Genomic DNA, 22,695 nt, shown 5'->3' on the forward strand with positions numbered 1-22,695 from the left:
ACTACAAAGAAGTTGAATTCTTTCACGCCAATCAATTTTAAAAGTTCTTTGTTTTACTTCTTAATAATTTGACAAATGAAATTTTAAAAAAAATTAATCTTAAGACTGTTGGCAAGATGGCATGATACGATGAATATATAAAACTAGTCCTGCTTCCACAGAAATGGGAAATTTCTTATTTTACAACTGACTTGAGGGGGGGAATATTATCATAACTCAATATGATTGAGTAGTAGTGCATGCCAGATTTCTCTACTTCTGTAATCTACAATCTTAATTATAAAATGCATAGGGGATACTTTATCTTCTACACTCAAGAGATCTTGTCTTCATGAAGTAACTCCTGGCTTGTAAATGATCGTGAATGCAGAGGTATATAATACTATCTAGACCTTATCTGAATGAAGCTTCAATTTCCTCTAATGTTCTACCCTTGGTCTCAGGTACACGCAACACAACAAAGAGCAGTGTCAAAGCACTAATAAAAGCATACAGTAGAAATGTTCCTGCATCAATATTTTCATATACAAGTCTTAATGATTCAGGAATAAGAAAATTTAAATATTGTTTGTTATTTGTTTTGAATAGCGAGATGACATTAAAGTATCATACCTGGAGAGCTCCAATGATTTAGGAAGAAGAAGATTTAAACATTGTTTGTTATTTGTTTTCTATAATGAAATACCAGTTTATCAAAGTTGCTACACTGCCACCGAGCCCCTTGACATTCACTGGGAGAATCTGAAATATCAAGAACCAAAAAAAACATTTAATAAATTAGTTCACTTGTGCTAAGAAGATTTTAAAGAAGATATTTGGCAAATATAATCATTGTATTGTATTTTAATGATTCGATTGATCCATTGCACAAGATTTTGCTCAAGGGTTAAATGATAATCCTTAGGAATGGGTCCAATACCAATGGAGTATGAGACAATGTAGACCTACATTGAAACATTTTGAAGAAAATGTGAAACAAAATTTTGATTTTCAAGATGAAATGCCTTCCAAGTTCAACTCCAAACATGCTAGTAGGCTAGTTAATGCCAAAGCACTGAAGAATGTTTGGTCTCCGGAGAATTGGTTCTGCAAATTAACCATCCAAATTAGCTTTGTAAAATTGTAAAATAAAATTATGAATTGAGTGATAATTATTGATGTATGCTGATATTTAATATCAGATAATCTAGTCCAAGTAAATTGTATTTCTATTAGGTAACCATATAAGATAGCAAGAGTACATTCCAAATGAATGACTCGAGAGTTTTAAAAAAATGTACATATCTTTAAGATAGTCAAATGAAACTATATTTTTATTAATAAGTAGGAGATAATTTTCACAGCAAGTTAAATTGTGATATTGCTATCAAGATTTAACTGTGTTTCATGAGTAGTGATTCAACATGAATCCATCTCTCATGAGAATAAATTGAACACTTAGCACTCATTGGATCTAGGTGATGCTCACAGGGGTGAAGCATCGGGACTTCCCGGGAGGTCACCCATCCCAGTACTACTCCAGCCTGAGTGCGCTTAACTTCAGAGTTTCCTCCATGGTTAAACCCAAATCTTGCAACCCCATTTGCAAAACCTTCACCAAGTGTTGTGCCTTATGAACCATTCATTAGAAAGCCCCTTAAGCTCATCAATTGATAAGTAGGAAATAATTTCCATAGCAAGTCAAATTGTGATATTGCTATCAGGATTTAACTATGTGATTGTTGAGTCAAACTTATTGACTCGTGTTTCTTGAGTAGTGATTCAACATGAATCCATCTCTCATGAGAATAAATGGAACACTTAGCACTCATTGGATCTAGGTGATGCTCATAGGGGTGAAGCACCGGGACTTTTTGGGAGGTCACCCATCCGAATACTACTCCAGCCTGAGCATGCTTAACTATGGAGTTTCCTCCATGGTTAAACCCAAAGCTTGCAACCCCATTTGCAAAACCTCAACCATTTAGTCAAGACTCAACCATTTAGAATGACAAAAGTATATTCCAAATGAACAAGTCAGAAAATCTCAAAATATAAATATAAATGAAAGATTACCTTCAAATAAAAGGCAAGACGAGCAAGAAGAAGGCATATAGCCATTCCTCCAGAGGAGACCTGTCCATTTCAAAACAAATCTAGATTAATTCCTTTCGATGATTTTTTACCAGTTTTTAGTGATCACAACGCAACTTGGCCAACCTATGGTAGCGAAGTCTTATAATAGGCCTCAAACTTACCATTAGAAGGATCCTTCTTCCAGCTTTGTCCAATAGCCATGCAGTAAATGCAGTCATGATTATCTATTCAATGGTATCAGAAGATTATTTATATTAATAAAGTTTATTATCACTAAATTAACTTGGATCGAGCATGACAATTAGTTCTTTTCAGTCCGGACTAAGAAAAAACCTGAACACACGTAAGCCCGAACGGATGCAGCATTGCTCGATGAAATTCCTTTCATGATACCATAAAAAGTGGAATTAGTTAACTATATTTAAAGAATTCAGCCACATAGGCTAAAATTTTCTATCTACTTTATTAGTCTCTGGCATAATGCATTAGTTAGATTAGAAGAACCATGGAAGAACCCTTACTCTGTAAAAACATAATGCCATTGATTCCTCCCAACTGCTGCAATAAAAGCATCCCAATGCCAATCTGACAAAAGAAAAATTAGTGTGAATTTAAGATCATAAATGCTCACCATTAAAGCAAAAATGATATAATATATATTCTTTCTGATGTCCCTTCCAGATGTGAGGACGAGAAGGCTTACAGTTAGAGGGAGTGCATATCTTCGTTTATGTAGTTCAGCCAATCTGACACTGGTTTGTTGATTGCTAGTCTCTACAACACTCTAAATCGTGAAAAAGTTTTAGGTTGATTGAAATAGTAATTCCCTTGATTGAACAGAAGCAAATTTCAGACAGCGTTATTCATTGAAACCCAGGTATACATATGCCAAAAATGAAAAAATAAATTGTCACCTTAATTTCAGCTGCTTCAGAAGATATATCAGCATCAGAGCCACGAAGGGTTTGCAATGATTCTTCATACAATGGACTTTTAATCTTTGCCTGCACAGTAACAGGCATATTTGAAATGATGAATCTTCAGCAATTGTTGTTTTATGTTACGAAATGCTGAAAATCTTTTTATTACCAGAAATGAATAAATAATGTTAAAACTCACAAGCCATCTAGGAGATTCTGGAATGAAAAAAGTCCAAGAATCAATAGAGCACAGGGCATTATGCCTGTAGAATCCACAGATCAAAACGAGATCAAGATCTCTAACAATACATAATTTGAATTTCAAATTGAGCACATAAATAAAGTTTAAATCCTTGAAATGCAGCTATATTACTCTTGGTCCAATACCTGCAATTGCTAAAGACCTCCAGTGAAGGAAAAGCCCAAAAAGATATGCTAGCAGTATGCCGATTGTAATAGAGAGCTATTCCACAGAAAGCCACAAAAAGGTCACTGCAGAAATTTCCAACCTCTTTTAAGATATGAGACAGTAATCACTACTAAAACATTTACCTGTGTTACTGTGCCAAGACTTCCCCGCAAGTGTTTTGGGGCTATTTCAGCAATATATATTGGTACCTAAAAGGTCAGACGGTAGTAGCACAAAACACCAAGGCTTAATTACGAGTTCAGTTTTTAACATTGATAACATACCAAGAAAGCATGCTATAGGGGTTTCCCTCTTGACAAGCTTGACTGAAAATAGTCTGTCTTACTGTGAATGAAATAACTCCCACTCCAAACCCTGTCAACAATCTTCCCAAATAGAGTAATAAAGCATTCTGCAACCAAAAACAGATGTGTCAAGGATGAGTGAATTGCTTATTTAAAAATCAGCACCAAAGGATAGCAATTACTTCTGAGAATCCTTAGTTTATTCACAGAACTTCTGATAATCTTTGATGGGCAAAGAAATTGCCTGTACCAAAGTGATAGCAACCCATCCAATAATATTGGGTAGTGCAGCCACCATTAATGCCTGTTTTCAAAATTTTGAAGAAATGATCAGAATTTGTGGGGAGAGAGAGAAATTTGGAAGCGGAGGGATGCCCTTGAGTATAGAAGAACGCATCTAGTCTAGTGGCATTCCAAGCTTACCCCTTTCCGTCCAATGGTATCAGCTATTTTTCCACTGACTGTTGCTCCTATCATTGCACGAACATTTGAAAGCGATCCAAATATCGAAAACTGTAAAAAAGAAATCACCTTTTGCATATATCTGTTCATCCCGATTGCGATGTTGTTTTGCATGTAAAACTAAGATCAGAAATCGAACTGATACTTCTTCCATAGGCCCTGAAGAACTTACATCAGAAAGACTTAGGCCAAGACTGCTCATAATCTCACTTTGTGTTGGTGACGAATAGCCAAGCTACAATAACACCAACATCTTGATGAGGTAACAAGTAAAAATTTGCTATTAAACTCTTCTCTGATTTCAAATTGTTAATTATTGTTAGTTGGACAGCTGTTATTTGTGACCCGGAAATAGTAGTAGTATTTATGGGTAGCTTGGACAGCTGTTCGTTCTTATTTATGAATAGCAGTAGTATTTATGGGTGGTTTGAACAGTTGTTTGTCCACTTGCCAAGAATTAGTAAATGGTTATTATTTACCAATTTTAGTGATTCCCTTTTGGACACTTTGCAACCAATTCTATTATTGGCTGTCGAATTGTCTTAATCTCAGCCGCTGGTTTACCAACAAGAGTAGTATAAAAAGGGGTTATTGGGTCAATTGGATACAACAAGTTTTGGGAGAAACGTTTGCAGTGTTAGCAAATAGTGTTGCAGTGTTAGCAAGGGCGTAGTGTTAGCGCGGGAATAGCAGTGGAGAATATCAGCGGGATAAATTAGGAGGTTGTCGGAGTTCTGCCAGTGAGAGGCAATGAATTTTGTATCTCTTGATTTGCTGAAGTTTAATATAATTCCTCATTTGTAGAACTGGTTTATCCTTAAGGGTTTTTCTAGGGACAATTTGTCCAAAAATATTGCGTTCATTGTGTTGTTCATTTCTTTCCATATTTTATAAGTGAAGTTGCAGTTGTCTTATTTTTTGATATTAGCTGGAAATTTGTTTTCAACAGTTTAATAATCGTTTACGATAGGAGATTAATAATCAGTGACTGCAATAGTTGATTTTTCACATGGTATCAGAGCATTTTTAAGGGTAGAAGAGTTTTTCCCTAGGAAAGAAATTTTGATCTCTTTAGATTTATTATTGCTTTAAACCCTTGAGATGGCTTCAGCTGGTTTGAGAGATCAGGATAGATTGGATGGTGCCTCAAATTTTGGTGTCTGGAAGGCCAGAATTTCTTTATTGTTGGAAAAGAATGGTATCAAGGATTATGCTACCAGTGTTGTACCTGTACCAATGGATGCAACACAGCTTGCAGTATATAGGAAGGACGATGCCAAAGCGAGGAGGATTATCCTTCATGGTGTCAAGGATCATATTGTTCCACATATCTCGAAGCTAGATCCAGCGAAGAAGATGTGGGATGCCATTCTGAATTTGTACCAAAATGCTACCACCAACAACAAGTTGATTCTCAGAGAGAAGCTAAAGAATACTCGAATGAATCAGGGAGAAGACGTCACAAGTTACCTCACCAGGCTCAAACTTGTCAAGGACGAGTTAGCAGCTGTCGGAGATAGCCCTAGTGATGACGAGCTAGTGAGAATAGCCCTAAATGAGTTTACTAAACAATGGAGTGTCTTTGTTCAAGTTGTCAGTGGACAAGATACTTTACCGAGTTGGGATTGACTATGGATCGATTTCACTCAGGAGGAGTTTAGACTAAGTCTTGTCAATGGGGCCAACAAGAGTCAGAAAAATGAGATGGAACAAGAGAAAGTTGCCCTAGCAGGTAAAGGGAAAGCAAAGAAGGGATCTAGCAAAGGATCAAATTCACAAAGTGAAAAGAAGAAGAAGGACCTTTCTAAGGTCAAGTGCTTTGGGTGTCACGAGTTTGGCCACTATGTCAGTGATTGCCTAGAGAGGAAGAAGGGTAAGAAGCAAGTGGCAGCTTCAGCAAGTGCGGAAGAACTCTCCAGTAGAATGGAAGATGAGTTTGCACTCATAGCTTGTATGGTTAGCTCAACCTCATAGTGTGTTTGGTATATAGATAGTGGGGCGTCATTTCATATGACAGGAGTTAGAGAGTACTTCTCCAGTTACAAGGAGGAGGACACCAACATCCAGATTTCTATAGGAAACTTGTCCAAACTCAACCCTGTTGGGAAAGGGACTGTTTAGTTTCAGAGCGAGAATGGAAAGATAATTCCACTTCATGATGTGTTATATGTGCCAGGCTTAGGTATGAATTTGATTTCTGTATCTGTTCTTCAGGATAGGGGGTATAATGTACTCTTTAGAGGAACAAATGTGTTGATTAAGCACAAGGATTGGAAATCATCCATAACTATTGGAGTTAGGAGTGGTCGCCTTTATAGATTGCAGTTTGATACTCGTAAGGCACTTATGAGCAATAGTAATCCTAAAGATCTTGGAGAGCTATGGCATAGGAGGATGGGCCATATTCATCATGGAGCACTTAGATTGCTTCGTGAGATCGTGACAGGTGTTGTAGAGGTGAGCACAGAGCATGACGATGTATGTAAGGGATGTGTGTTGGAGAAGTTTTCGAAAGTATCTTTTCCGAGGAGTGACACCAGATCTAAGGGTGTTCTTGATCTAGTACATTCAGATGTTTGTGGACCAATGTCGATGAAATCTCTCAGAGGATATGAGTACTATGTTACTTTTATTGATGATTTCTCTAGAAAGACATGGATATACTTCTTGAAGACTAAGGATGAGGTTTTCAGTCGATTCCAAGAGTTCAAGGCTCTTGTGGAGAACTCAACAGCAAAGACGATAAAAGTTCTTCGGTCAGACAATGGAGGTGAGTACAAAGGGAATGTCTTCTAGGAGTTCTGCACCAGAGAAGGAATCAAGAGAGAATGGACTGTTCCTTACAATCCACAGCAGAATGGAGTTGTTGAGAGGAAGAACCGTTCTATATCGAAGGCAGCAAGAGCTATGCTACATGACCAGGACATGTCTCGTTACTTATGGGCAGAGGCGTGTAATACAACAGTCTACATTCAGAATAGAGTTCCACACAAGGTGCTAGGGAAGATGACACTAAGGAGGCTTTCACAGGGAAGAAGCCAGATGTTAGTCACTTCAGGATATTTGGGAGTTTGGCATATTGCCATATTCTTGGAGATACACGTACAAAGTTAGATCAGACTTTAGAGAGGGGGTACTTTGTTGGGTACAGTGAGACCTCAAAGGCATACAGGATTTTCATTTCGAGGACTAAAAGAATTATTGTCAGACGGGATGTCAAGTTCATGGAGGACAAGGCATTTAGGAGATCTAGAGATTTGCCAGCAGATGATCAGAGTGAGCAGCCAACAGAAGCTCCAAGACTAAGTCAAGAGCAACAAAGCTCAAGTACAGTTACCAGTACAAGTGTAGACTCAGTTAGTGAAGATTCACAGAGTATGGAGCAATAGTTGCAATAGGAAATGCATCTAGAAGACTTAGAGGTTGACATTTCATCCTCTACAGTTGACAGTAGGAACCATGTGGTTCCAGATACACAAAGGGATACTCAGGAGTTTGTGGGAGCTCCTAGGAAGAGTACTAGATAGCGAAGACAACCAGCCAAGTTCAATGACTATGTGGCATTAGTTAGTCAGTTGGTAGATAGTGAGCCTTCTAGCTATCAAGAAGCTGCAGAACATCAGGTTTGGCGAGATGCTATGGTTGAGAAATATTCTTCAATAATGCAGAATGATGTGTGGGAGGTAGTACCTAGACCAATAGATAGGGTTGTAGTTGGATCACGCTGGATCTATAAGATAAAGCACGGTGCAGATGGTAACATCGAGAAATACAAGGCGAGGTTCGTGGCAAAGGGGTTCCCTTAGAAGGAGAGAATAGACTATGAGGAGACATTTGCTCCAGTTGCCAGGTATACTTCTATACAAGTTGTAATCTCACTTGCAGCACAGATGGGATGGCAGATCCATCAAATGGATGTCAAGACAGCATTCGTCAATGGTGAGTTGAAGGAGGAGGTATACATAGAACAACCAGAAGGCTTTGTAGCACACATCAAAAAGACCCACGTGTGCAGATTGAAGAAAGCATTGTATGGACTCAAGCAGGCTCCTAGAGCATGGTATGAGCGCATTGATACATACTTGCAGAAAATGGGCTTTGTGAAGAGTGAAGCAGATGCTAACCTCTACTACTTGATGGTTAGGGGTGAGATTCTCATTCTTGTTCTTTATGTGGACGATCTATTTCTTTCAGGTTCACTAGGGCTCATAGTGGATTGCAAAAGGAACCTTGCAGAAGAGTTCGAGATGAAGGATTTAGGACTTATGCACTACTTTCTAGGCATGGAAGTGTGGCAGACAAATGGGGAGATTTTCTTTGGTCAAGGGAAATATTGCATTGAAATCTTGAAAAAATTTGGGATGGAGGATTGCAAAGCCATGTCTACACCCATGATCATGAATTGGAGGAGGGTAGATACAACTAAGGAGAAGGATGTAGATCCCACTTTATATAGACAGTTGATTGGTTTGATTATGTATTTGGTCAACACTAGACCAGATATAGCATTTGTAGTAAACTCTCTTAGTCAGTTCATGGTTGAACCAAAGAGAATGCATTGGATAGCGGCTAAGCATGTGCTATGTTACTTGTGTGGTACAGTCGAGTATGGGATCAGATATGTTCAAGGTGAAAGTATCAGGTTGATAGGCTATACTGATGCAGATTGGGTAGGAAGTACAACAGACAAAAGGAGCACTTCAGGGTGTTGTTTCTGCTTGGGATCAAGAGTTGTATCTTGGTTCAGCAGGAAGCAGAAGTCTGTGGCTCTAAGTTCAGCAGAAGTAGAATACATAGCAGCTAGTATGGTGACATGTGAAGCTATATGGCTTCGAAAGTTGTTAGTAGCCTTGTTTGGTCAGAAGGTTGAGACTACTATGATACATTGTGACAATCAGAGTTGCATCAAGTTGTTTGAGAATCCAGTGTTTCATGATAGGTCTAAACATATAGATATCAGATATCACTTCATTAGGAATTTTGTACAACGAGGTATTGTTCAACTACAATACATACCTACAGATGAGCAGGTAGCAGACATTCTGACGAAGGCTTTGGGAAAGGCCAAATTTGTCTTCTTTAGAGATAAGATGGGTGTCATGCAGAACAGCTTCCTCGCTAAGAGGGAGTGTTAATTATTGTTAGTTGGACAGCTGTTATTTCTGACCCAGAAATAGCAGTAGTATTTATGGGTAATTTGGACAGCTGTTCGTCCTTATCTATGAATAGCAGTAGTATTTATGGGTGGTTTGGACAACTTTTTGTCCACTTGCCAAGAATTAGTAAATGGTTATTATTTACTAATTTTAGTGATTCCCTTTTGTACACTTTGCAACCAATTCTATTATTGGCCCTCGAGTTGTCTTAATCTCAGCCGTTGGTTTGATTTAATCTCGGTCGTTGGTTTACCAACAAGAGTAGTATAAAAAGGGGCCATTGGGTCATTTGGATACAACAAGTTTTAGGAGAAACGTTTGCAGTGTTAGCAAACAGTGTTGCAGTGTTAGCAAGGGCACAGTGTTAGCGCGGGAATAGCAGTGGAGAATATCAGCGGGATAAATTAGGAGGTTGTCGGAGTTCTGCCAGTGAGAGGCAAGAAAATTTGTATCTCTTGATTTGCTGAAGTTTAATATAATTCCTCATCTGTAGAACTGGTTTTCCCTTAAGGGTTTTTCCAGGGACAATTTGTCCAAAAATATTGTGTTCATTGTGTTGTTCATTTCTTTCCATATTTTATAAGTGAAGTTGCAGTTGTGTTATTTGTCGATATTAACTGGAAATTTGTTTTCAGCAGTTTAATAATCATTTACAATAGGAGATTAATAATCAGTGACTGCAATAGTTGATTTTTCACACAAATGAAGCTCTACATGCATCATCTAAACTTTTTCCAGTACGAAGAAATTGTAGAGATTAAAATTTAAGCAATAAGTTAACTATCACCAAATCCAACTAGCAGGTAATACTGAGATTGAGTGGATTGGAAAAAATGTCAAGACTGGTTGTAAGATGATTTAAAACTGCGTGTAATTCTAATAAACTCCGCATCTCATACTATTTAGTAATTTACTCAGCAGATTATTTGTAAAAGAAAACATCTGTGAGTTGCTGTTTTTCAAGCTCTAACTCATCCAACAATCTGAATTTTCCCCTCTTGTGGATTCATGAAGTAATCCATATTAAGGGTTTCCTGTCCATGGAGAAACACAAATAACAACATGATGGGAAAGTGAGATCCATAATTTGATAGTCAAACTCCACAAAATTTCTGTCATTCCAAAATGTTACAAGGAAAGGTCTGAGAGAGTGGATTCTACACAATATCCAGAAGAAGAAGAGTTCACAAGCTCTCAAAACATGGATTCTCCAAACCAAACAAAGAAAGTTCTACAACCAATAACTTCATTTCATAGAACTCAGTCACCCCTTCAAAAATAAAAGAAACAGAGGACATATTGACTGTTGGCAAAGCAGTGTCAAGAACACATATATAGTGAGAGAGGAGAATGGGGAGGGGGTCAATCAGTACATGCTAAATTCAATCTCAATAGTTAAAGTAATATCAAAACCATTACCACATCTTCCACCTCTCAATATCTATATTTATTTTTATCGAATACAAATCGGCAAGTTGGCCAAGGATAAAATTCTTAATTCAAATGTGCAATAGTCATCTCACCCTAACACCGAAGCATTACATAGAGAGTAAGAAAACACTTTATATCTTCTATATTGAACTCAACTGGTCCCAAACTACCCTCAAATGCTTCTTCCAGCTGGCACATGTTACCTCATTAGGCGGATCCAACAAAACCTTCTGCACAGTCAGTGAACTAGCACTGTGAACGCTATGTCATCTCTAACTTTTTGAATGCTAGAGCATTTTCTCTGAAACTATGGAATACTTTTATTCGTGTATAGCCTTACTTACCTACCAAACGAATGCCAAAATACTTTATTGCAGTAGAATGTTGTATCACAATCATCAACAGTACAATTGGATGCATATATTATATAGTCTCAGATCAACAAACCTTTGAAACTCCACACAAACACTTTCAGGCCACAACAAATGCATTAGACATGTAGGAACCACTAATACCAGTACATAATGATAACCTTAAATACTCTGACATGAATCAAATCCCCTTGACATCAACAATCTTCTTAACATCAATGAAAACACTATATTCAACAAGAGGAACTCATTGTATGCCAAATTTTACAATGAAATAGTGGTTATTGACAAGAATTTGTCCACATGTCGTGGTGATTGTGAGGGGGGTTATGGATAGATCTGAGAGAGCAAGGATGTTCGGTTAAATAACAACATTTGTTTGCAGAAACTCCACATTAGCTGCTGGATGCAAAGGATGTTTAGACTAAAAATTGTCTTCTACCAAAATGTCAGTTCATTTTTTCAGGAAGCAGGCTGCAGTCCCACAAAGAGGACCTCCTAAAAAAAGCTAGGCAGTTGGTCTTATGAATTTTTTAGTGCAGTTGAGTTTAGAAGTTTAGATTTCAAAATTTACGGTCCTGATGGTATCATGAATTTTATAAAAAATTTACATAACTGACAAGTGACAGAAAACTTTCCTAACTAGTGGGAAATTTTTAGCCCTGTAAATGCATATGCTTAAAATTATGAACTAGAAAGTAGAGATTTTCATATACCAATCAAAATTCTAATTAATCTGGTAGCATTTTTTCCTCCCTAAAACTCCTCCATAGGACCACAGCTTTAGACCCACTTTAGTATTCCTTCATTGAAGCCATCATGATTGCTTGTCCAATCTTTTATTGCTCCTGCACACAAGCCTCTAGAAACAAAAATCAAGTTAAGGGAACTCAAAGTTCTCATAGATGCTTCCTAGTTTATATGTCAAATGTTTATGCCATGGATTCTTCTTTATATCGTTCTCTTTTTCCTCAAACAAAGAGTTGGTATTCTTCTCTCTTTTTATCAATTATAGGATTTTCAAGGCATATCTCTAGCTGCTTCTTGTTGGTTGTATTCTCTAAAATCAATAAAACTTCATCACATATGGCTCATCTCTATTGGATATTGTTTCCATTGAAAGATCATCTTGGACCTCCTCTTGTGGTAGGTTGTGTTTCTTTTCACTATAATCTTCAAACTCTCGCATTGTAATCTTCAATGTTTTCGTCTTCATCAACATAGCATGACTCAACATCTTCATCCCACTTATAATTTAATCCTTTGACAAAATCTTCACAAATCACTTTTTATGATCTTCCATTCATTGATAATCTTGTTAATTCATTAAGTGATTTTTTGACAATTTTATTCATTGGCAAATCCTAGGGTCTTTGGCTTCTCTTTTTGATAAAGCTCTTTCTCACAAGGTTAGTATTTATTTGTGATGTCCCTAATATTATTAAATAATAATTTTTGTTATGTGGCCGAAAATCAATGTATTTATCTCTGAGGCCCACTCTTTATTTTATTTTGTATAGCCTATTGGCCTATTGATAGTTTGTAATGCTTCAGCAAGCTTCCTTGAAACCCTTTATAAGGCCAGTATGTAGGTGGTTGTACGCATGGGACTTGAATTAGTTTTCTTTGTATTGTGAATTCTATTGGAGTTATGTTTGTCTTGCCATTTTGGAAGTGTAAGATCTTCCCTACTTGGCTCTCGCTGTTTTGGTGGGATTCAACCCTCACCCTATTCCATTCTTTGTACTACTTTGCTTGGATCTGGCAAATCTGGCAGCCATCTTTGTTTGCAAATATAGTGTTTTGGAAATAAATTGTTACTTCTCTATTCTAACATACATTTCTGAGTTCTATAAATATTCTATGCATATCTGGGTGACTCATATCCATTTCAATATTTATAATCTCAAGCATTTCCGTCATTGACAATTCCATCCTCTTAGCCCATACAACCTGCCAACTAAACAACCACAAGCTTCACTATACATCACTTGTTTCCTTATCTCCATATAGAACTTTAGTCTCCCTCCATCATGCCCATTTACAACTTGTTGTACACTGTACACTTCTCTGATACCCTTCATACTCCATTGGCACATATCCACTTACACCATACAACTTACCCTAAAAAATCCTCCCCACTCTACTATACAACTCAACACTCCCTCCACCTTCACTCACACCTCTCTCTCTCCTCCATATGCCTCCCTATCCTAGCAACAAGTTGTATGGCCTTTCTCCACACCGTATCCCTAAAATCAAGTACAACAATTTTCCACTGTACGCCAAGTGGAAACCATGGTACATTACAATGGAATAAGAGTTGGTGATGTTGCCAACCTGTTAGTAACACTGGATGTTGCCAAGATCTTGATTAGTAGGAAGGATGGGTGAATCAAGCACTAAGATGATGCAACTTCTAAGGGAGCTAACAAGAGGAAACAATTGAGTGAAACTTTGTTGAATAGACAAAAACTCCTCAAGGAGAAGTTGGTGAAGGGGAAAAAATGAATTGGTGAGACCCTTCAACTTTAGATAGAAGGAAGGACAAATGGAGGACACAAAGAGCCCTCCCACGCTTGACTACTAATGCCAACATTTCCTCAATGGTTAGAAAAAAATGAGTAATGAGAACCTACCTTCCTTGATGCAACATTAGTTCTGACAAGGTTTGATGCGAGATTTGGAGTAGAATTATCCTTCAAGGATTATGTGGATTTGTGGATGAGATATTCGAGGAGACTGGGCAATTACAATGACGACATTAGACAAAAGATTGGCAAGATAAACTTATCATGCTTTGATGGATCTAGGCATACATCAACACGAGCATGGATTCAGAATGTTGATACATACATCCATCTCAACCCCATGCCTCAAGAAGAGGCAATCAAGTTTGCAATGCTTCACCTAGAAGGAATCGCTCATGAATTGTGGCACCATGGGATGGTCACCATCAGTCGTGATCAAGTCACTTCATATGCCGACTTCACAGAGAGACTTACTGACTTCTTTGATGGAAAGGATCTGAAGCACAGCTAAAGAAATTTAGATCAGTGGAGAGCTACATTACAAAATTTCAAACGTTATCAATACTAGTGACAAACATTTCAAAGAGAAGACTTGTTGTCTTATTCATGGATAGATTAATCGAGCCCTTGAAGAGTTGGGTGAAAGGTTTTAACTCCAATACACTTGTGACAGCAATCAAGAAGGCATGGAACATGGCAACATCCACTTCTTCCAAAAGTTATTCACACACCAAGCTGCCCCTTGCTCTAAAACAAAAAGACAACAAGCCCCCTCCATAGAAGCAGTCAATGGATGAAGCTTCGAGACAAGATTTGAGGAAGCTCAGTTTTAATTGTAAGGAGTCATGAAAACTAGGGCACCAATGCTTAGGAAAGGGGAAGGTCCACTAAATTGAAGTGGTTTCTAACAACAAAGAGGATGAGGAACGTAAAAAAACAAAGGATATGGTCAACAAGCTCCCAAGGAGGTTAACACAACCCATGTAGAGAGGATTGTTGCACTGTTATGTCCCGGAGGCACCATTTCTCTTGTTGACACTTTGAGATGTACTATTTTCAGGTACAAGGCACTCTCCATGGACAATAGGTCATAGTCATGCTTGAAAATGGAGCTACACTTAATTTCATTAATTCATCACTCATGAAATGAAGAGGTCTGGCTATGGAGGTGCATGCAGGATTCCAAATCAAGGTAGCAGGAGGAAACCTCCTATCGTGTACCCATCTAGTCCCATAACTCAGCATTACCATGGTAAACCATACGATGACAAATGACTTCTTTGAAGTAGATTTGGATGACATGGAAGTCATATTGGGCATCCAATGATGGAAACTCTCGATGAGTATACAAAGTTTCAAACAGATGGAGTTTTCATTTGAAGTGGATGGAAAGAAGGTGGTCCTCAGGGGAATGTCAAATAGAGGGCTGAAGGCAATCTCAGCACAATTGATGGAAATCATTTTTCAACATGATGACATTGTCTAGGCAACACATTGTTTGATCTCAACAGAATCGATGAAGGGCCAATAGACCGACTAAAAGGATGATGAGCTATGTTAGATAAGCACAATATGGTCTTCAATGACATCCCTCCTGGCATATCTCCACATAGGGATTTTGAGCACACCATTGAGTTGGGAGGAAGGAGCCAAACTCATCATCACTAGACCCTACTGCCATCCTAGGCGTAAGGATGAGATAGAAAAGATGATCCAAGAAATCTTAGAGAAATGATGAATTAGTCCTAGTTCCAACCCCTCTGCATTGTCAGTAGTATTAGTTAAGAAGGATGGAACCCTTCGAATATACATGGACTACCGCACATTGAACAAGAAAACAATAAAAAACAAGAACCCCATTTCTAGGATTGACAAATTGTTGGATGAGTTACATATTGTAGTCTACTTTTCTAAAATAGATCTTTGTTCCGATTACCATCAGATTCACATGAGGGAGAATGATGTGGAGAAGACCGCCTTCTATTGTCACTACAGTCATTATGAGTTCCTAGTCATGCCATTGGGTTTGACTAATGCTCCAACCACTTTCTGGTCATACATGAACCACATCTCCAACAAACAACTACAAAAGTTCCTACTAGTGTTTTTTGATGACATACTTATTTAGAGTAAGACATGGGAGGAACATTTGAGGTATTTAGATGAAGTGCTCGAGATCATGGAGTCACAATCACTATTGGCTAATAGATCCAAATGTGAATCTGAAATGATAGAGATATTGTATGTAAGGCACATCATTAGTGATCGAGGAGTTCGGGTACACCAAAAAAAGATTCAAGCCATCTTGGATTGGCCGCCACCCAAGACTCTTTCCAATTTGGATGGATTTCTTGGATTGTGTAGATATTATAGAAGGTTAATGAAGGGGTTCTCTCAACTTAGTTCACTGCTAACAAACCTAACAAAAAAAGGATCTTTCTATTGGGATGAGAAAGCATAACATATCTTTGGCAAGTTAAAGGAAGTCATGAGTTCATGTTTGGTGTTGGCACTAGCTGATTTCAATTAATCCTTCATCTTGGAATGTAATGCATCAAGAGAAGGCATCGAGGTAGTGTTAATGTAGGATCGTCACCTCGTTGCATTTGAGAGTTGGAAGCTATCAGGAGCAAAGTGACTATACTTCATCTATGGATGCTCGCCATCATGCACACACTTAAAAAGTTTCAACAGTATCTTGCTGGAGCAATATTTGTCATACAAATAAATCACAATAGCTTGAGATGTTTCTTGGAGTAGAGAGATTTGAATGAACTACAACAAAAGTGGGTGAGCAAAATCTAAGCATTTGACTTTGGCATTGTGTATGTGAATGGAAAAAATAATGTAGTGGTTGATGCTCTATCAAGAAGGCCTATTGTATGTTCTTTGTCCGAGATTTCAACAGATTGGAAGGAACACCTATTGGTTTAATACTCGAAGAACACATTTTGATGGTCAAGTGCAAGATGATAGGTATAAGGTGGCAAACATCATCATCTACTACAATGGTATGATCTATTTGGTTCCCAAGTCCACAATGAAGGAGAGAATTTTGAAGGAGATGCATGACTCACCTTTGGCCGGACACCCAGAATACCTAAAGACCTATAGGAAGATCCAAACGCTTTGTATGGAAGGGCCTCAAGAATGATATCTTGCAATATGTACAGGAATGTTCTACCTGCCAACAAAACAAATCCAAGCACACTTTACTAGCAAGGCTTCTTCAACAACTATCAATCCATGAATAGAAGTGAGAAAGTATCTCGATGGATTTCATCACTGGGCTACCCAAAGTGCAAGGCAAGGATTGCATTTTTGTCATGGTTGATTGTTTTTATGCCCATTTCTTTGCCATCTCCACTTAATACTAGGCATCTCAATTTGTAGAGTTATTTTTTCATGAGGTTTTCCCCTTATATGGTCTCCAAGGGAATATAGTGACAAAGATAGCCATTTTCTTGGTACTTTTTGGATGGAGTTATTTAGGTTGGTAGGGACAGAGTTGTCACAAAGTACGAGCTACCATCCACAGTTAGATGGATAGACGGATATTGTGAACAAATGGTTGGAGGGATATTTAAGGAATTATGTTTCAGCTCAATAGAAGGCATGGGTTTGTTGGTTACATTTGGGTGATCATTGTTACAATACTACCTATCAAATGTCGATAGGCATGGCACCCTTCAAAGAATTGCATGGTTATGAACCTTCATCGTTCATGGATTTGGCATTGGGCAACAACCATGCATCGATGGCTAAAGGCTGGCTCCAACAGAGTTTAGATATCATGACATCTCTCGACAAAAATTTACAAAGGGCTCAAAATCAATAGAAGATGTATGTTGACCGACACTGGGTAGAGAGAAGTTTTGAGGCTAGTTATTTGGTATACCTTCGACTTCAACCATATAGACAATACTACTTGATGTCATCTGGTAAGGAGGAGTTATAATCATGCTTCTGCGGACTGTACAGAGTGGTTCGGAGGGTAGGAGAAGCAGCCTACAAATTGAAGCTTCCAGAAGGGAGTTGAATCCATAATGTTTTTGATGTGTCATCTTTGAAGAAGGCAACTAGACAATGTGTCATAGTGTTGAAGGAATTGTCGCCCATTGATGAAGAGGGGAAATTGATTTTAGAGCTAGCTGAGATTATAGAGGTTCGAGAAAAGAGGCTCAGGTCTCGCACCATTAAGGAGTTTTTGGTACAATGGAAGGATCTTCTGGTTGAGGACCCCACTTGGGAAGGCGAGCAAATTCTAGAGCATCGAAGTCTACAATTGCTTAAGGGCGAGCAATTTTTGGGCCAAGAGGGCTGTGACGTCCCCAATATTATCAAATAATCATTTTTGTTATGTGGCCAACAATCAATGTATTTATCTCTCTGGCCCACTCTTTATTTTGTTTTGTATAGCTTGTCGGTACTTTTGTAAACCTTCGGGAAGCTTCCTCGAAGACCTTTATAAGGCCAGTTTGTAGGTTGTTCTAGGCATGCAATTCCAATTAGTTTTCTTTGTATCGTGAATTCCATTGGAGCCCTACCTATCTCGCCATTTTAGAAGTGTAGATCTTCCCTACTTGGCTCTCATGGTTTCGGTGGTATTCAACCCTCACCCTATTTCGTCTTTTGTACTACTTTGCTTGGATCTAGCAAATTTGGCGCCATCTCTGTTCGCGAATATAATGTTTTGGCAATAAATTGTTACTTCTCTATTTTGACATGCATTTCTGAATTTTGCGAATATTCTGTGCATATTTGGATGATTCATATACATTTCAATGTTTACAATTCCAAGCATTTTTGTCATCGACAATTCCACCCTCTCAACCCATACGGCCTACCAACAGAACGACCACAAGCTTCACCGTACATCACTCTTCACCTTATCTCTGTATGGAACTTTGGTCCCTCTCCATCTCCTCCCTCGCATGTTGCACACCCCTCCCATACCCTCTGCACTCCATCGGGACATCTCCCGTTACACCGTATGACTTACCCTAATAGATCGTCCCCCTCCACCGTATAGCTCAACTCTCCCTCCACCTTTGCTCACATCTCTCTCCTCCATATGCCTCCCTCTCCCAGCAACAGGCCGTACGACCTTTCTCTACACCGTATGCCTAAAATCAAGTACGGCTATTTTCCACCTACGCCAAGCGGAAACCACAGTACATTACATTATTCTTCTCACCATTGTTCTTTGCTTGCTCATAAACCTTCAAGGCCTAAGCACAGTACATACATTATTCTTCTCACATAATCTACTACACCAGATGCTTTCATATACAAAATTCAACAAAACCCCAACTCAGTCCTATCGTCACTACTTGATACTCAAACCCAAGCTTTCTCCTCAGCTTGAATAACCCGAGGATTCCAGGTACTGTAACAGACTGATGCCCACACGAGCAATCAAAGAATTGAAGCGCTCACAGGGAAGATATAATTGTAACAATGGCGGTGCTCAGGTATTATATAAACGTGCACAAAATGTATCACATCATTGACGTTAACAGTTTTCAACCATTCTCCGTGATAAAGAATCTTTTGACAAGTATCTGTCCCTTTCTTCAAGAGGACTACGGTCTGATGCAACGAAATGGAAACAGGCTGGCCATGATTGTGCGAGGGAACGAAATCACGTACCTCCATTGGATTTCGCTCGTTTTTGGCCGCGTGGACAATATTGAACTGCAGTACTGTGATAAAGATGGCCGATACATTTCTCTATCAACTGTTAAAACAGTAGCTTCAACTGGTAAATATTTAGCCATATTTCTGACTTTCGCTTTATCAGTAGTAACGAGATTTTTTGTTCATACTTCATGGAGAGGTGATCGTCTTAGTCATAACCTGTGCTTTCACCAACCTGCTCTTCGGCGCTGGGTTAAGTCGACGGATACCTTCCACTAGCGAGGAAAAACTTTATGACATGAAAACTGTTACTTATGTGGTCCTCCAAATTTAATAGCGCAGAACATCAAACATTTATTGACAACTTAATTTAATAGTATTCTTTTGTGCTTTATACACATTTCAAACCTTTTTATTAACTCTGTTGAAATCTCTTTATAAATCATATCTTATGATTCTTATTATGAAGTCTTGGTAACTGTTATATATGACTTAAACATTGAATTCATTATGTTAAAAACCATTTACAATTTCTTAGAATAAATACATACATTTGAATCATGAAGCATGCGTTTACAGTGTTGTTCAATTAAATAGGGAAATTGTGAATTGAAATGACCAATTTTTTCTTTTTCTATATACTAAAGAGAGAGAAGATTGTAACATGCATTGTTTTCACTGTTCTGTCTTGTTTCAAATCATCCATCTGTAAATTGTATTATTATTTCTCCATCACCATTCATGAAAGCAGAATTCAGATTTGAAAGCTAAATGGACGGTTCCCACAACAAAAGAAAAAAAATCAAAATTTGTGTGAGGGATAATTACGATTGATGAAGACAGAATAATGGGCAAATAGTACATGGGACACAAACATCTGTAGATCGTATGCGATGACGCTTTTCATTTAGTAAGAGTGCGCAATCAATCAATTGTTCTGTCTTGTTTCAAATCATCCATCTGTAAATTGTATTATTTCTCCACCACCATTCATGAAAGCAGAATTCAGATTTGAAAGCTAAATGGAAGGTTCCCACAACAAATTTTTTTTTGAAAATTTGTCTGAAGGATAATTATGAATGATGAAGATAGAACAATTGGCAAATAATCAATGTAATATATGGGACACAAACATCTGCAGATCGTATGCGATGACGCTTTTCACTGAGTAAGATTTGCGAAGAAAATTTCGAACATGTGTAGAAAGAATTATGAATGAACAATCAATCAATTTATGTGTCATGATAGTGACGGTTTATTATTATTGAATTTCTGCTGAAATAATTATGCGGCCTTCAGAATTTGTTCATGTTAATCTCTCTCTTTATAAGCCTAGTTGCATTAAATGAGTTGCAATGGTAGTCTTAATAGGTATTAAATTAATTAACCTTGATAGCTATTATTATTATGTTAATTTTTGTATCTTTTGTTTTCATGTATGTATTGTTAGTTTTGCTAGTTTGTTAATAATTATTTTCCGAGTAAATTTGTTAGAGTAAAGGTAATTATTTATCAATTAATTAAGTTCTTTTTCAAGCAACTACAAATAAATTGGTTAGGGTTTCTTAAGTTATTTTTTAAAATCTTACCCTTGATTGAGAATCGATTTTTGTCATTGGTTTTCTCATGAAAGTAGTGTAAAAGAGGGTTAGGGGAATTTGGTGAAAACAATTTGTAGAAGCATTTACAAAGTTAGCAAATAAATTTGCAATATTAGTAAAGGCACAATGATAGTGTTAGGATAGTAGCAGTGGAGGAATATCAGTTGGAGAAATTGGGAGATTGTTGTAGTTCTGCCAGTAAGAGGCAAGGAATTTTGCATATTTTAATTTGTTAAAGTTTAATATAATTACTTTTGTAGCATTGGTTTTTCCTTAGGTGTTTTTCAGGGATAATTTGTACAAAAATATTTTGTAATTGTGTTACATATTTCTTTAAGTATTTTTTATTGATTAAGTTGTCACTACGCTTTTTTTTCAATATTAGCTGTAAATTAAATTTTGACAATTAAATAATCTTTATAAGATAGGAGATTAATAGTCAGTGACTGCAATAGAGTTTTCACATGGTATCCAAGCGGTGTTGAGGCTAGAAAGGTTTTTCCTAGGAAGTAAAATTAAGGGTTTCTAAAACCTAGTTTCACCTCTTTAGAATTATTATTGCGTTTATCCCTTGAGACAACTTTAGCTAGTTTGAGAGATCATGATAGATTAGATGGTGCTTTGAAGGCCAAAATTTCTTTATTGTAGGAAGAGAATGATATTAAGGATTATGTCATCATTGTTACAGTAGGTGCACTTACATATCCAACACAAGTTGTAACATACAAGAAGGATGATGCCAAGGCAAGGAGGATAATCCCTGATGGTGTTAAGGACTATATTGTTTCACATATCTCAGAGTTAAACACAATGAAGAAAATGTGGGATGCTATTTTGAATATGTACTAGAATGCTACCACCAATAGAAAACTGATTCCTAGAAAAAAGTTGAAGACTTCCCAAATGAGCAAGGGTGAAGATGTCACAAGTTACCTCACTAGGCTTAGATCTTTCAAGGAAAAGTTATCAATTGTTGTCTAGATATCCCCAACTATGATGAGCTAGTATGCATAACCCTGAATGGGTTTAATAAGGAGTGAGATGTCTTTTTTCAAGTTCTTAGTGGATGAAAAACCTTACCAAGATGGGATTCATTATGGAGTAATCTCACTCGGAAGGAGTTAAGACTAAGTCTTGTCAATAAGGCTAGAAAGGTTAAGAAAAGTGAGGTGGAACAATAAAATATTACCCTAGTAGGAAAAGAGAAAGTAAAAGAAAAGTTGTCTAACAAATGATTATATTTACAAAGTGTGAAGAAGAAGAAGAAGGACCTCTCTAAGATCAAGTGCTTTATTTTTCATGAGTTTTTTCACTATGTGAGTGATTACACACAAAGGAAGAAGAATGAAAAAAAAATGTAGGTAGAAGCTTCAAAAAGTGCATTAGAGTTTTGTCATAGAATGGAAGACTAGTTTGTACTCATACCTTGTATGATTAGCTCAACCTCACAGTTTTCTTGGTATATAGATAGTGGAGCATTATTTTATATGACATGAGTTAGAGAGTACTTCTCCATTTATAAAGAGGAGGATTCAAGCATCCCAATTTATATAGGGAACTTGTCCAAACTCAACTCAATTGGAAAAGTTAAATTTAATTTCATAGGGAGAATGAAAAATATAATTTCACTTCATGATGTGTTGCATGTACCAAACTTAGATATGGATTTGATTTTTGTATATGTCCTTCATGATAAAGGGTATAATGTACACTTTAGAGGGGCACATGTGCTAATCAAGCATAAGAATTGGAAATCACCCATAAAGTTATTAGAGTTAGGAGTAGTCTCCTTT

General features: G+C 37.4%; 1 pseudogene; it reads right to left on the minus strand.

The window, feature by feature from the left end:
* Nucleotides 1–302: 302 nt before the first annotated feature.
* LOC149560933 (sugar transporter ERD6-like 4) lies at nucleotides 303–17,725 on the minus strand (annotated as a pseudogene).
* Nucleotides 17,726–22,695: the final 4,970 nt, after the last annotated feature.

This window comes from Cupressus sempervirens, chromosome 4, assembly GCF_028749045.1.
Source record: "Cupressus sempervirens isolate cs-2001-9-10 chromosome 4, ASM2874904v1, whole genome shotgun sequence".
In the NCBI taxonomy this organism is placed as follows: Eukaryota; Viridiplantae; Streptophyta; class Pinopsida; order Cupressales; family Cupressaceae; genus Cupressus; species Cupressus sempervirens.